The sequence below is a fragment of the Macaca nemestrina genome, chromosome 14 (genome assembly GCF_043159975.1).
Source record: "Macaca nemestrina isolate mMacNem1 chromosome 14, mMacNem.hap1, whole genome shotgun sequence".
Taxonomy (NCBI): domain Eukaryota; kingdom Metazoa; phylum Chordata; class Mammalia; order Primates; family Cercopithecidae; genus Macaca; species Macaca nemestrina.
In genome coordinates, this window is record NC_092138.1 from 26,008,473 (window position 1) to 26,024,295 (window position 15,823).

Here is a 15,823-nt window from a genome sequence, read left to right on the forward strand (position 1 = left end):
AAACAATCATTCAAACAAATCACTCAAACAATTCTGGCCATAAATATACCACAACTAATCATTTTAGTGGAAACTATGGTCAAATAAAAACACAGGTCACCATTGTTTACATGTTTCTTGATAAAGGAGACAATACACTTCTTAAAAATATTACTATTGGGTGGGCACAGTGGTTCATGCCTGTAATCCCAGCACCTTGGGAGGACCAGGCAGGAGAATTGCTTGAGCCCAGGAATTAGAGAACAGCCTTGGCAACATAGAGAGACCCCATCTATACAAAAAACAAAAATTAGCCAGGGTGGGCGTGCACACCACCTACCAGAGTGTAGGAGTTCCAGCTACTCAGAGGCTAAGGTGGGAGGATCACTTTAGCACTGGCAATAAACACCAGTTTGGGAAACTGGAGACCTTGATTCTAGCCCACCCTTGACATGTCCTTGTCATGCTGAGAGACAAGACTAGCTGGATTTCCTAGGCCAACTAAGAATCTCTAAGCCTAGCTGGGCCAACTAAGAATCTCTAAGCCTAGCTGGGATGGGGCTTGCAGCTTAGCTCACACCCAACCAATCAGGTAGTAAAGAGAGCTCACTAAAATGCTAATTAGGCAAAAGCAGGAGGTAAAGAAATAGCCAATCATCTATCACCTGAGAGCACAGTGGGAGGGACGATGATCAGGATATAAATCCAGGCATTCTAGCCGGCAAGGGCTACCCTCTTTGGGTCCCCTCCCTTTGTATGGGAGCTCTGTTTTCACTCTATTAAATCTTGCAACTGCACTCTCTTCTGGTCTGTGTTTCTTAGGGCTTGAGCTGAGCTTTTGCTTGTTGTCCACCACTGCTGTTTGCCGCTGTCGCAGACCTGCCACTGACTTCCATCCCTCTGGATCCGGCAAAGCATCCGCTGTGCTCCTGATCCAGGGAGGCGCCCACTGCCACTCCTGATTGGGCTAAAGGCTTGCCATTGTTCCTGCATGGCTAAGTGCCTGGATTTGTCCTAATTGAGCTGAACACTAGTCACCGGGTTCCATGGTTCTTTTCCATGACCCACAGCTTCTAATAGAGCTATAACACTCACTGTATGGCCCAAGATTCCATTCGTTGGAATCTGTGAGGCCAAGAACCCCAGGTCAGAGAACACAAGGCTTGCCACCATCTTGGAAGTGGCCCGCCACCATCTTGGGAGCTCTGGGAGCAAGGATCCCCCTGGTAACAATGTAATCTCTGAAAGTCACTTTAAGTTCTCTGAGTCTCATTTTTTATAATGGGTACTAAAAGTCCTGGCAGCTTAGCATGAACAAAACAGTAGCATCAAATTATACTAGTAATCACTGTATCATCCCTTCCACAACCCCAGTTAAAAAACAAAAAACCCTTAAGATTTTTTTAAGATACTGTTGTCATAGTAACACAACTTTTTTTTTTTTTGAGATGAAGTTTCACTTTTGTCCCCCATGCTGGAGTGCAATGGCGAGATCTCGGCTCACTGCAACCTCTACTTCCCGGGTTCAAGCGATTCTCATGCCTCAGCCTCCTGAGCAGCTGGGATTATAGCCACGCACCACTACACCCAGCTAATTTTTGTATTTGTAGTAGAGACAGGGTTTCACCATGTTGGCCAGGCTGGTCTCGAACTCCTGACCTCAAGTGATCCGCCTGCCTTGGCCTCCCAAAGTGCTAGGATTACAAGCCTGAGCCACTGCGCCCGGCCAGTAACACAACTTTTTATATTGTATGATTAAACATATCAACATCTGGAAAATCTGTTTGAAGGAAGTAAAATTTATCCTCTACCTTCTTAGGGTTTCCCTTTGGGACTGACATAAAATAGATTATTACTTGCTAGAAATAAAAGACTTTACGTGATTACAACTCTTCTGGCACTGCCTTCATTTCCTGGTTATTACACTTTAACCTTTAACATAATTCAGTTCCTGCTGTACTCTCATGTATGTGATGACGAGGTACTTTCGTAAACAGTGAGCCACAGTACTCCACCCTTGGTGTACAAAACAGAAACACAACATTGCTGAAGTTACATAAAGTCTTATTTGCCTGCAATGGCTCTAAGTAATCTGTACTCAACATAGCAAGATCATAAAACTTTACTATGGGATTACATGATATGCTACTTAGAGAATGCTTTTAAGGAAACAATATCCCCAAATTCTAAGTACCTCGAGTATAAGAAGTTATTACACAATTCACTTCCTTGTGTCCCTAGATTACAAGTTTGAAAGTAAATGAAGAGGTATACAAAGTATACTGCCTTGTCTTAATGTAGTAGACAAGTAGATTACAATACTTCTTAGTTTTATTTTTTGAGACAGGGTCTCACTCTGTCGCCCAGGCTGGAGTACAGTAGTACAATCACAGCTCATTGAAGCCTCAACTTCCCAGGCTTGAGCAAACCTCACACCTTGGCCTCCAGAATAGCTGGAACTATAGGAGCAGTCACCACGTCCAGCTATTTTTTTCTATTTTTTGTAGTGACAGGGTCTCACTATGTTGCCCAAGTTGGTCTAGCACTTTTGGGCTCAAGGCATCCTCTAGCCTTGGCCTCCCAAAGTACTGGGTTTACAGCCAATAATTCATAACAGGTACAAAATATTTACCTCTGACCAAGTGTAGTTTAGGAAAAATAAAAAATAAAAAGTATTCAATACTTTAGGGCAGCCAATTTTAAATCAAAGCATGAACTGGAGTCTTCGTGAAATGGAGCGGCATTGATGGAACTAATAAAAGCTCTCTACTGCTTTCACCTTTAAAGACAGTCAGACCATGGTTGTGGGCAACAGTAAAGCCACAGTTTACGGTTATTTTATACTATAATGTGATACAAAGAACTATCAATGACTAAAACCCACTCTAGGACATTTTAATACTCTTGGAATGTGGTGACACAAATTTTTTTTTTTTTCTGGAGGCAGAGTCTTGCTTTGTTGCCCAGGCTGGAGTGCAGTGACACAATCTCAGCTCACCATAACCTCCACCTCCCAGGTTCAAGTGATTCTCCTGCCTCAGCCTCCTGAGTAGCTGGGACTACAGGCACATGCCACCATGCCCGGCTAATTTTTGTATTTTTAGTAGAGATGGGGTTTCACTATGTTGACCAGACTGGTCTCGAGCTTCTGACCTCGTGATCTGCCCGCCTCGGCCTCCCAAAGTGCTGGGATTACAGGCGTGAGGCACTGCACCTGGCCGTGGTGACACAATTTTCAAATCACTAATTAACCTTCAGAGCCTCAGCCTATTATAAGAAATGCTGGAGGCCAGGCGTGGTGACTCACACCTGTAATCCCAGCACTTTGGGAGCCTGAGGCGGGCGGATCACCCGAGGTCAGGAGTTTGAGACCAGCCTGACCAACATGGAGAAATTCCATCTCTACTGAAAATACACAAATAGCCGGGCGTGGTGGTACATGCCTGTAATCCCAGCTACTTGGGAGGCTGAGGCAGGAGAATCACTGGATCCTGGGAGGCAGAAGTTGTGGTGAGGCGAGATTGCGCCACCGCACTCCAGCTTGGGCAACAAGAGAAAAATTCCGTCTGAAAAAAAAAAAAAATGCTGAAACTGAAAAACGGCCAATGTGTATTGCCACACTGGTAAACATGAAGGAACAGATAGATATGTAGAATATGGCCGGGTGCGGTGGCTTGCGCCTGTATCCCAGCACTTTGTGGCAGATCACTTGAGGTCAGGAGTTTGAGACTAGCCTGGCCAACATGATGAAACCCCATCTCTACTACAAACACAAAAATTAGCCAGGCATGGTGGCAGGCACCTGAAATTCCAGCTACTCGGGAGGCTGAGGCAGAGGTTGCAGTCAGCCGAGATCACACCACTGCCCTCCAGCCTGGGTGACAGAGAGAGACTCTGTCTCAAAAAACAAAAACAAACAAAAAAGACCTATAAAATGTAACTGTTTACTTTTGTTTGACAAAAGAACAAAAATAATAACCCAGTTTTTAAAACCTAGAAATCCAGACCCTAAGCCAACTTTCCTAGTTTTCTTTTCATTTCATGTATATTCAAAATAGACCAAAACCTCCTTTTGATAGGCAACTTTATTACTGTTCATGGATCACCAAAAGTTATGCAATGAGAAAAAAAAAAGTAACAAGAGCAAATGAATGAAGAAATGATAATTTATGTGGAACCAAAAAACAGGACATATGAAGACTGCCCGGGATTATTTGTATTGTCTATGAAAGTCAAAGGGATTCTTGTTGATTTTCCCTCCATTCCCTGGTCCCTCCTCACAGGGTTTCCTATAAACATTATTAATTCCACTCTTCCACCTTTAAGTCTTTTCTAGACCTGTTTCTCTTGGTTTCACTTTATTCTTCTGTAGTCTTACCTTGTGTCCTCTGCATCTCTTTCTCCTTTTACTCACACCTAGCACTTTTTGCAACCTGCCGAGTTATCTGTGGAGTCTCTCTCTCTAAACAGATGGTAAATTCCTGGGTGTCACGATTCATTTGCTGTCTTCTTTTGACATACAACACAGTGTCTTGTATATTGAGGATGGCATTTAAAATAATTGTAAATTGAACCGTTTCCTATCTGTCATCTTTAACAATTTTGTTTTTGTTCAGAAATTAAGAGCTCTGTTTGGAATAGTATTCCCCAATATAACCATGGACTCTTCCTAGAGACAATTTTGTTCTTAATACAACTAGTGAATTATAGTAAATTATCTTTCACATCCAGTCCAGATTCTTGGTTCTTGTAGGTTACAGCAGACCTGGTTACACGAGACAAGGTGTTCTGACAGGTATTATCTTCATTCTATAAAGGAAAACTCTACTTAGTTAGGGAACTGACATTAAAATAAAAGCCAGCAATAAGATTATGAAACTTTAAAAAATCTAGATGCTCGTTTTGAATATACTGTTTACTAGCTATGTACAGGGTAAGACACCTAAGTTTTCTAAGGCCACCTCCTTATCTGTTCTTGTTACCTCTACAGGGTTGTTATTAGAATCCAACATATGTGAGAGGTTTGAAAATGTTAAATTTGGCCAGGTGGCTCATGCCTGTAATCCCAGCACTTTGGGAGGCCGAGGCAGGCGGATCATCTGAGGTTGGGAGTTCGAGACCAGCTTGACCAACAGGAGAATCTCTGTCTCTACTAAAAATACAAAATTAGCCGGGCATGGTGGTGCATGCCTGTAATCCCAGCTACTCGGGAGGCTGAGGCAGGAGAATCATTTGAACCTGGGAGGCAGAGGTTGCGGTGAGCCGAAATCGTGCCATTGCACTCCAGCCTGGGCAACAAGAGTGAAACTCTGTCCCAAAAAAGAAAAAAAAAAAAAAAGAAGAAGAAAATGTTAAATTTAAAATAAATATCTTATTTGTCCACTCTGAACTCAAATTCCGGGGTTAAAATATATAATATATATGATGTGGCAGCCACTGGCTTTTGGCCCCTTAAATTTTTGTTAAAAATAATTGACAAGAGGTGGATTGACTCATAGGAGAAAAGGCTATAAATTTACTTAATGTGCATACACAGGAACTTTCAGAATGAAGATCCAACTTCTCAATAGTTACAGAAACTTTATACCATCTTGAGGTTACAGAAAGAATGGGGGCTTAGATTCTGGTAAAACTGAGCAGGGAAGAGGTTTGGCCATCAAAGGTGGCCTGGTTATGTAGAGGAGCCTCCCTCAGAGAGACTTTTAAAGGTGTCCTGCTCTCAATCTCTCCTGGATCTGGGGAAAGAAAGAGAAAGGGGAGGGGGCATGACTGTATTAATGGAGATTCTATACAGATACAAATTTTCCCCACTTAAGACAGATTTGCAAGGCCACTTCTTTCAGGATGGTGAAGTGGCAGCCATTTCAAAATACGTCAAATAAATATATTTTGAGGGTAAAATATTTTAATTACTGGCCAGGCATGGTGGCTCACGCCTGTAATCCCAGCACTTTGGGAGGCCGAGGCGGGCAGATCACCTGAGGTCAAGAGTTCGAGACCAGCCTGACCAACATGTAGAAACCTCTTCTCTACTAAAAATACAAAATTAGCCAGGCGTGTTGGCACATGCCTACAATCCCAGCTACCTGGGAGGCTGAGGCGGGAGAATGGCTTGAACCTGGGAGGCAGAGGGTGCGGTGAGCAGAGATCATGCCATTGCACTCCAGACCGGGCAACAAGAGTGAAACTCTGTCTCAAAAAAAAAAAAAAAAAAAAAAATATATACACACACACACACACACACACACACACACACACACATACATACACACACACACACACACACACACACACACACACACATATATTTTAATTACCTTCAATGACCTCCTTAGACAGGCCAGCTTGAAGTATTTGGGATCTTTTCCTTTCCTTTTACCCTATTTCCCCAAACCACACCAGCTTCCTGAACATTCTCTGAAGAATTCCAGCAATAATACTCAAAATTCCCACCAATAGAATATGATTTCTAGTTTTAAGGGATTTCGTAAGGGTTCTGGTTTCAACCTTTTACACTTAAAATTCCACTAGAAAGGATACATCATTCAGACCTTAAATAGTACCGAAGCTACTTCTACATTCCAATTCTTACCAATGACTATTTTATTGATCTAAGACATATTCTCTGCAGTGCCATTCCTAATCCTTATTTGTGGAAGTGATGCTGTATCATGACTCATGGTGGGAAAAACATACACAACTGCGCGGGTTTTCTCAGTTATTTATAGTAGATCTTTACCATGTTTATGAGGAATGAGGAGGAAGGAGAGAGAAAAGACCTGAACTACTGTTGAAGTATTTACTACCTTTTAATTGTGCTTAGATTCTGGAAAATGGCATTTGTTTTTTGACTATCTTCATCTTAATAACCTCTGCCATCACAAACTTACCTGATTTTTTAAATAAACTACACATAGGTACACACACATCTAAAGAGAGGAACAGGCTAACAATGAAGGTTTAATCATTTAATATATCTTTCTCCTGTTGTATTTCAGAACTAATTTTCCTTCCTAATTTATTATGTTCTTTGCAGCAGTAAGTAATCAGTTTTTCACTGGGTAATATGATATTTAATAATTACTTATTTCAATGACATTGATTGAGATTTCACCTGGAGTTTGGTACAAAATTTAACTCAATGCTTAAAAATACAAATTCTTCTCTCTTAGCCAATAAATCTTTAAAATGTAATGAATACAACTGATATGAACTTCATCTTCTATTTCCACTTAGTCTGATACCCTAAGTTAATAACAAAAATAATGGGTGAAATTTGGGGCAGGATGTGAAGGGGCTTGATAATCTATCAACTGGATAAACAATCACATTGCTAGGTTAGTTTAAGTGGTAAACATAAAACTACAGAAAGTCAGTCTTGGCCGGTGCTGTAGCTCATGACTATAATCCCAGCACTTTGGGAGGCCAAGGTGGGCAAAGGTCAGGAGTTCGAGACCAGCCTGGCCAACATGGTGAAAACCTGTCTCTACTTAAAAAAAAAAAAAAGTCAGTCTTCAGGGAATAAACACACAAATTAAACACTCAATTTTAACCAAGACCTTTTACATTCTATAGTGTTTCTCCTTGTCATATGTTCTATCATGAAGGCACTCAGCTTTGTTCATTTCTCTTTAGTTATTTCTTTTTAGAAAATATCACCAAGTCAAAGACTTCTCTGGCTATGACCCTAGTATAGACTAAGAATCCCTTATCTAAAATATTTGGGATGAGAAGTGTTCAGACGTGTTTTTACCCCCCCAGGTTTTGGAATATTTGCTAATACTAATAGTTAAGCATCCCAAATCCAAAAATCTGAAGTCTGAAATGCTCCTATTAGCATATCCTTCGAGCATTATGTTGGCACTCAAAAAGTTTCAGATTTTAGGACATTTTGGATTGGAATTTGGGACGTTCAAACTGTATTATAAAATATAAAGTTTTTGTGGGCCGGGTGCAGTGGCTCACACCTGTAATTCCAGCACTTTGGGAGGCCGAGGCGGGCAGATCACCTAAGGTCGGGAGTTCGAGACCAGCCTGACCAACATGGAGAAACTCCGTCTCTACTAAAAATACAAAATTAGCTGGGCATGGTGGCCCATGCCTGTAATCCTACCTAGTCCAGAGGCTGAGGCAGGAGAATCTGGGAGGTGGAGGTTGTGGCGAGCCAAGATCGCGCCATTACACTCCAGCCTGGGCAACAAGAGCCAAATTCCATCTCAAAAAAAAAGAAAAAAAGAAAAAAAGAAAAGCTTTTGTGTTCCCCTTCCTATTACCAATTGTGATACCCAATGCTTATTAGCATGTAAACAGTTGTTTTATTAGAAGATTCTACAATAAGGCATATAATATTTAGATATCCTGAAATAAACATATTCTTTAAAGAAGAAAAAACATGCAAAAATCCTTTCATAGTAATGCATTAAAAAAATCCATTTACTTTTCATTGACTACAAATTTATTTATTTGTAAAATAAATGGATTTGTATCCATTTATTTTTCTTTTTCGTTGACTACAAACATATCAAAATGGAGGCAAGTCAAAGTGTTTAAAACATATGGACTGTAAAAATTAGCCATTTAAATCATGGATCTCCATTCAGATGCCACAAATTCAGATTACATGGAGATCAAGGACTCCGTTTGTACTGATCACTGCATATAGCATACATTATTCCTCAGGTACCTCCTAGTGAGTGGTATGCTCAGCTTCTAAGCACTGAGAACAAGTACAGCTTGGATGGTTGCAGATGGAATCTACTGATAAATTAAATTTGGCCTAAAGCTGCCTGGGTACATATTTTAAGTTTGGCCTAAAGGTTTCTCTCTATATACTGAACTGTAAGATAACTTGATGTGTAAACTGTAACCTACTACTGTAACAGTAACCAAGTCTCGGCCAACCAGTCAGCCAACTTTTCAAAGTAGGTTCAAATAAGGCAAATGCCAAGCTGTAACCAATCCAGCTGTTTATGTACTTCAGTTTTCTGTAAGGTCATTTTCCTTTTTCTGTCCAAAAACGTTATTGAAGTACAGGGAAGCCCTGGGAGTTGTTCTGAAACTACTCTGGTTCTGGGGGCTGCCTGATTCTTCAATCATTCTTTGCGCAATTAAATTCTGTTAAATCTAATTTGTCTAAAGTTTTTTTTTTTTTTTTTTAAACATAACCTATCTAAATTGTGATTACAACTAGTTTAAGGAGACTCTGATTTCCTTGAGTGCTTGCTCAATGAACAAATATAAGTAATGAATGCCAATTGATAGACACATACAATAATACAAGGCCAAGAACTGAGTGCAAGAAACGATCACGAATTTAACCATAAACTGGCCAATGTATCTCTCTGTTCACTAATTTATTTCCATTGAAAAATGAGGACAGTGATACTCTATTAAGCAACATTTTAGGGGTACAGAAATTCTTCCCTTTAAAAATAGAGGCTAAAAACAGGAAAGGGGTTGGTTAATAAAATACTATCTCTAATGTCTTGGTTTGGCTAATTTAGTTATAAGAAAGCTAGGGAGCAAGCACATGGTTAGGAAGGCAGCCTTATTATGGCATAACTATCAGAGGTGTGTGAACCAGAGCAACTCCATCTTGAATAGGAGCTGGGTAGAATGAGGCTGAGACCTACTGGGCTGCATTCCCAGATGGTTATTAAGGCATTCTAAGTCACAGAATAAGACAGGAGATTAGCACAAAGTAGAGGTCATAAAGACCTTGCTGATAAAACAGGCTGCAGTAAAGAAGCTGGCTAAAACCCACCAAAACCAAGATGGCCACTAGAATGTCCTCTGGTTATCCTCACTGCTACACTCCCACTAGCACCATTACAGTTTACGAACGCCATGGCAATGTCGAGAAGCTACCCTACATGGTCTAAAAAGGAGAGACATGAATAATCCACCCCTTGTTTAGCATATCAAGAAATAACCATAAAAATGGGCAACCAGCAGCCCTCGGCGCTGCTCTGTCTATGGAGTAGCCATTCTTTTATTCTTCTACTTTCTTAATAAACTTGCTTTCACTAGATCCAAGAACCCTTTCTTGGGGTCTGGATTGGGACCCCTGTCCTGTAACATAACCTATTTGGCAACATTTCAGTCCTCCATCTCATTTTCTCCCAAACAGCAACACCTTTTTCCCTACGGTCTAGAGGACCCCCTCCCCCTGACCAACCAATCCCCCCAGCCAACTCTCACATTATAGTAGACATGTAAAAGCAGAACTTCTCTGGTGACAAAGCTCTCTCAGCCTCCTGCTGCTGGAGTCCCACCCATCACCACTGGAGCTCATGACTCAACTTATGTAAAATATGCTTTTTTTTTTTTGAGCTGGGGTCTTGCTCTGTTACCCAGGCCAGAGTGCAGTGATGTGATCACAGCTCACTGCAGCCTTGACTGCCCAGGCTCAAGTGATCTTTCAGCCTCAGTGTCCTGCCTCAGCCTCTCCAGCAGCTAGGACCACAGGTGCGCGTCAGCATGCCTGGCTAATTTTTAAAATTATTTGTAGAGATGAGGTCTCGCTATGTTGCCCAGCCTAGTCTCAAACTCCTAGAATCAAGTGATCCTCCTGCCTTAGCTTCTCAAAGTGCTGGGATTACAGGTGTGAGCGACTGTGCCTGCCTCCCTCCCCCACTTTTTTTTAAACCACTGGTTTAGTCAACTCTGAACCCACAGAAGTATTTGAGTAGAGGTGAGATGAGATGCAAAAGAGAGAGGAGAATTCACTTATTCAATGCAATGGAGTATGAATACGTAAGGGGTACACTTGGGCCATCAGCGGGAATAAAAGTTGAGAGGCAATAAATCTGGAGGGGTTAGATACCTGGATGTGAGGGCCAGAAGAGTGACTCTGTTCAATTAAAATATTCAATGAAAAGGAAAGTTTTTTAAGGAATAAAGCATCCTCATGACATGAAACTCTCAGGCTAGACATCTCTAGAGTAATGCTGGTTCCAAGGCTGGTTATATTAGCTCTTTCCTCCTTCACTTGAAATATTTTTATGATAAAATCTACTTTCAATGAATATTTATCACACAGCAAGTAAGGTCTGGGCTCCCTTTTCCCCATTTAGGGCAGTTCCGTTTTAGCCTGTTGTATTTATGGGACTCCTGGATAAGTGTTTTATTAAAGAATTTGACAGCTGAAAAGTTTGAAAACCACTGAACTAAGATACAGGATGTTTTAGTGCCTTGGTTTTGTGGGTATCTATCTATTCGGTACAGAGCAAGGCTTCTCAACCAAGACACTCTTGACATGTTGAACTGGATATTTCTTTATTGTGGTGGGCTGTCCTGTCAACTGTGGGATGTTTAGCAGCATACCTGGTCTCTTTACACTATGTGTCAGTAGCACCCTTCCTGGGGGACAAACTCCATCCTCAAGCCACCTCCTTATTTGAGAACCACTGAATGTAAAGAATTCACAGGTTCAGTTCCAAACTCAGACTCCAATCTGTTTGAGGGCTGTGCTGTTTTATACCAGCTTCTCCTTTCTTTTCTACTGCTATGGCAAGGTTAAACATGGGGTAACGTTATAATGCTGGTGATTTTTTTTTTTTTAATAGGTAGAAAAGAAAAGAAGCAGGCTTGAGATTCTCACATAAATGGGGGTATTTGCCTACCACATTTCTAAATTAATAGGAGAAAAGGTTGCTTGGTTACCTGAAATAAGAGTCAAAAAAGGTTTCTAAGTACCAGCATAGGCATTTCAGGGCCTCAAAGCAAAAATCTATTTGTCTTTCCACAGGTATATGTATTAAAAATTAAAAGCAGGCTGGGCTGGGTGCAGTGGCTCATGCCTGTAATCCCAGCACTTCGGGAGGTTAAGGTGGGCGGATCACGAGGTCATGAGATCCAGACCATCCTGGCTAACACGGTGAAACCCTGTCTCTACTAAAAACACAAAAAAATTTAGCCGGGTGTGGTGGCAAGCACCTGTAGTCCCAGCTACTCGGGAGGCTGAAGCAGGAGAATAGTGTGAACCCAGGAAGCGGAGCTTGCAGCAAGCTGAGATTGTGCCACTGCACTCCAGCCTGGGCGACAGAGCAAGATTCCATCTCAAAAAATAAAAAAATAAAAAATAAAAAAATAAAAGCAGGGTGGTCCTCAGCAGGATATGTGATACTCAACAGCAGACAATATCCATAAACAAGATAGGTGACATTTGTAAAAATTAATGAAGCATTAGGTCCAGGTGAAGAGGAGAAAAGGACTTTTTGAATTGAATAATACAATGCTGAGAAATCACTGAGAGAAAAGGAAAACAAGGCTTTGGAATCCAATCAATTTGCATTTGAATCTTAACCTCCATCTGCTTTACTTTTGTCTTGGGTAAGAAGTATAATCCTTCTGAGCCCAGAATAAAGAAAAGAAATAATTTCATTTGGCCCTGTACTGCTTGAGGAAAGGGACAAAATCTTTTAAACATTTATATTTCTAGTACCTGGAAAAATAGATAAATGTCTATAATGACTTTTAAATATAAAAATATCAAGATTCCTTCCTTAAGATGTATACAAATTATTTAATATATTTTTACGTTTATTTTTTTCATAGGTATTACTGACTAGGATTGTTTTATATTTATAAGATCTCTTGTTTCTCCAATAATTCAGCTCCATATTGAGATTATTTACAGTGTTCATGAGTGACCTGGGATTGACCAGGAATGGTAATGAACAGTTTTCATTTATTTTGGGGTTCTTTTTCAAAAGTAAAAAACAAGGCACTTGAAAAATAAAACTTTATACAAAAAGATTTAGACTTTTCCTGAACCCTATTTCTTACATATATGAAAAAGTCTGAATCCTCTTATTCAGGTCTAACAATACTAACGCCATTCTGTGTCAAGGGAGATGTTGACAGCACATTGCAGCCCTCCCCCAGGGAGCAGTAGGTACTGGCCTTAAGAAATGGGTGGGGGGATCCTGGTACAGATTGTGCTGACTTCTAATTAAGGGTGGCGGTTGGTCTTGGTGCTTGTATCTTTAGGAGCTTATCACTTTATTTCTATAAATACCTAAAGCTTTGAGTAGTCAGAGATATTTATCTCATTACGTCAAAGGACAGTACCAGTGTCACACTGTTTATATATTGCTGATAAATGAGATGCTTTTTATCCCCCGTCTTTCATAGCCATCATCCTATCCTCCTCCAGTACATACATAATTTTCAATTCATCTCTCTTCCAACTTAAGTTAGGACATCTATTCTTTTCTAAAAAGTCTCTGGAGATGGTCCAGGATTGTATTCAGTAACTGAGAGAAAATTCCATAAAGAACATGTTTATAAAAATACTGCAGCATGTCACCTTACCGCAAAAAGAAAAAGAGAAACGTGAAATATTCTGTCAGCTACAAACACAGTATAATTTTTGTTTCACATGGTTGAAACAGGTAAGTTTGAAGAGTTTAGATGTCAAACTCTTTTTCTTTGATTTAACTTTTGGCATCGGATCCCATGAACAAATGGAAATTTGCTAATTAACGTGTGGTTTTTGGTGATTCACAATATAAACAAATGGGAGAATAAGTTTTAATTTTTCCAATAGCCAGGATATTATTACTTCTAAAAGAAATGTCACTTATAAAAAGCCCCATCATACCCTATATTTTATGTTGTGCAGAACTTTTCTTTATCTACATCATTTAGTTACATAATTTGTGGCAACAGACAGACGCATGAAACAATATTCAACATTTTAACTGATGGAAATACTCAGCATGCCAGAAAAATAAATCTTTATACAAAAGAGATATCCAAGGCCAGACATGGTGGCTCATGCCTGTAACTCCAGCACTTTGGGAAGCTGAGGCGGGAGGATCACGAGGTCAGGAGTTTGAGATCAGCCTGGCCAACATAGTGAAACTGTCTCTACTAAAAATACAAAAATTAGCCGGGCACAGTGGCATGTGCATGCCTGTAGTCCCAGCTACTCTGGAGGCTGAGGCAGGAGAATTGCTTGAACCCAGGAGGCGGAGGCTGCAGTAAGCCAAGACCACACCATTGCATTCCAACCTGGGCAACAGAGTGAGACTCTGTCTCAAAAAAACAAAAACAAAAACAAAGACAAAAGATATATCCAGTAAAATTCATATACAAACCCTAACAAATGACAAATTTAATTCATAAGTGACTAGCTTGAACACAACATTAAACATTTTAAGACAAGTAATGCTACCATCAGCATCAGCAATGGATTCAAATTCCTTACAATGTTGGCCAAGTCTTAATACACAGAGAAAGTAAAGTGAATGAATATAAGTGAGTTTTACTTTCTATAACACTCTCAATCCTGGATTGGAGCTTGAAAGCTAGAATTTCCAATATGTCTAATGTGCCATGTGTTCAGGACCATCTGAAATACATGATGTTCTAGTCCAGGCAAGTAACGCCCTAAGTAATATGTTCAGACTGAGGGGATTCAGAACACACTACCCCAAAATATGGTGCCTTGGCATATTTAGTATTTTGAGCTGAAGAAATGTGACAAATAGCAAATGTAGGAAGGACTCTCTGATCCACCCCTGAAGTAGGCCATAAGACCCTAATATGAGAGGTGCGCTTCCTATACCTAGAGGAAAGGACCATGCTTATCTCTAAAAACGGAGGAACAGTAAGAGGAATCTGAATGAACAAGCCCTGCTTTTAGTTTACTACGCTTAGCTCATACCCTTTTGTTTTTGTTCCCTATCACATTTTCCCCATGATTTTCCACTCCTCATCAAACTTAGCATAAAAACACACAGGTTTACCCTTTCTTTGGGTCTTTGTTTTCTTTTGAAGGCTTTGGTGTCACAAAAAGCTTACATTAAATAAATCTGTATATTTTTCTCTTGTTAATCTGGTTTTTGTTACAAAGCCAAGGATGAGAACTTAGACTGGTAGAAGGAAAGGACCTTTTTCCTCCTCTACAAGATCTTGTTTTAATGTCATGAGAAAAAAACAAAATACATAAGTTCAGAAGTTCTCCAGCAAACTATAGCATCTGGAAAATTTACAATAACTGATGTGATCTTTTACACACTGACACATTCAAAATGAAGATAAACATATAGGATTTAGCACATATTAAAGGTAAGAGATTTAAATACTGATGATGGATAAGGCAGGAATGTTTTAAAATCATTTCCTTTGTTACACAGCGCTAATCTATTAAAATGCTATGACTACATAAATGTTGTTTATTGCCTATACTTCAAATTCTTTTAGGAAACAACACTATAAAGAGAAAATGGAGATGGATGACGAAATCTTAAAATACCTTTATAGGAATAAAAACTTGTTGAAAATATTCAGAAAGCTACAAATCTTGTATGAGGACTATTAACTAAAACTACATGATTTATTTTGCAATCAACATCTAATTACTCTAGCAGAGAACACAATTAATTCATTCATGGAAGTCTAAAATTGGGTAATGCAAATAGTTGCCAAATTTCCTTACTGCTAATTTGGGCCACTAAGCATAAAACTCATCAGACTTGTTTAAAAGTGTTTTCTTTTGGGAGGAAATGTAGAGAACGGAAGAAAAGACTAAAAGGAGCAAGAAGCTGGTAAAACTATTTAAAAGCGGGGGGTGGCTCATGCCTGTAATCCCAGCACTTTTGGAGGCCGAGGTGGGTGGATCACTTGAGGTCAGGAGTTTGAGACCGGCCTGGCCAGCACGATGAAATCTTGTCCCTACCAAAAAACAAAAATTAGCCAGGCAGGGTGGCATGTACCTGTAGTCCCAGCTACTCAGGAGGCTGAGGTAGGAGAATTGCTTGAACCTGGGAGGCGGAGGTTGCAGTGATCTAAGATTATGTCACTGCACTCCAGCCTAGGCAACAGTGAGACCCTA

General features: G+C 40.1%; 1 protein-coding gene across 6 annotated transcripts in view; it reads right to left on the reverse strand.

The window, feature by feature from the left end:
* The window catches only part of C14H9orf85 (chromosome 14 C9orf85 homolog), a 64,621-nt gene that overhangs the window by 13,918 nt on the left and 34,880 nt on the right, over window positions 1–15,823 (reverse strand). For 2 of the 6 annotated variants that reach the window (XR_011612455.1, XR_011612456.1), the window contains one exon: window positions 4,358–4,788. The exons of the other annotated variants lie outside the window; for them this stretch is intronic. The gene's annotated coding sequence lies outside the window, so the exon portion shown is untranslated. The remainder of the gene's footprint in view (window positions 1–4,357; window positions 4,789–15,823) is intronic. 6 annotated transcript variants of the gene reach the window in all.